This window comes from Tupaia chinensis, unplaced genomic scaffold (assembly GCF_000334495.1).
Source record: "Tupaia chinensis unplaced genomic scaffold, TupChi_1.0 Scaffold139943_1, whole genome shotgun sequence".
NCBI lineage: Eukaryota > Metazoa > Chordata > Mammalia > Scandentia > Tupaiidae > Tupaia > Tupaia belangeri.
The window spans coordinates 422,224-423,304 of NW_006199822.1; the positions used below are offsets into that span (position 1 = coordinate 422,224).

At 42.5% G+C, this 1,081-nt stretch overlaps 1 pseudogene; it reads right to left on the bottom strand.

Annotated features, from left to right (window-relative positions):
* Positions 1-871, bottom strand: part of LOC102473088 (splicing factor 3B subunit 6 pseudogene) — a 1,689-nt pseudogene extending 818 nt beyond the window's left edge.
* Between the last annotated feature and the right edge of the window lie 210 nt (positions 872-1,081).

A 1,081-nucleotide genomic window follows, 5' to 3' on the forward strand; every position in this document is an offset into this window, starting at 1 on the left:
GGTCCCTGTTTGTTTTTTGTCTTTTTTTTTCCCAAAAGCTATGAGTTTATTAGCATATTATGTTCTACTAAGCATCATAGTTTCACAAAGGACATTTTAAATCTCAAAGAAGAAATCACAATATACTGTATTAATTAAAAAGATTTTTAAAAAGGGGGGTGGTGAAGGTGGTCATTCATGGGTTTTGGTCCAAAATGAAAATAGAAAAAAAAACATTTATTTGGTGAATCTGTGTTGATGCCACATTCTTCCTTGAGAAGCTTTAGCTGTTCCTCCTTCTTCATGTCCATCGTCTGTAATGCCCTGTTGGCATTATAGCACAAAACCACTAAGTTTCTGCTACAATCGTTGAATCCTAATAGGTGATCACATGCATTCTTTTTTTTTTTTTTTTGGAGAGATTTTCACTATAGGGTGCGTGCGCTCGCCAGACAGATAGAGAGAGACATAGAGACAGAAAGTGAGAAATCACCCCCCAGGGGGATGGTCACGCTGCAATCCCTTCTCCTCCATTCTCCTCTCGGGATCTTGGGCACGCATGCACACGCACCCGGCGTGAGTTTTAAGCCACCGGGTCCGGGACACGAACCGCGGTTGACTACGTGGGAGTCCAGCGACATAGCCATTACACTAACTGCTGGTTCCTGATCACATGCATTCTCGGCATCAAAGATGTCTTCCCACACTACGTAAGCCGTTCTTCTAGTAGTTTCATGTGTGTTCCCCACTCTGATTTGGTGAATAGCTCTGTATTTCCCAACTATACCATACATCTCTTAGCTGTGATTTTTGTATGGCAAATTTCTCATATATAATAATTTACTTCATATGGAAGTCAAATGTTTGCTCTTTTGGCCACTTGCATCACCATCTTGGCGGGCTAATGAGGTTACCACTGCATACACTGGAACGCTGCCGGACACCTCCGGAGCTCACTCGGTTTTGAGCGCGACACAGCATTGATGCAGGATATAATATCCAGGCTCACTGGAAGCTCCCCTTGAAAGAATTTTGCCAATTTTTGACCAACTCTTATGGCCATACCCATTCGAGGTTGCAAGTTGTGAACAAGTATAGTTTT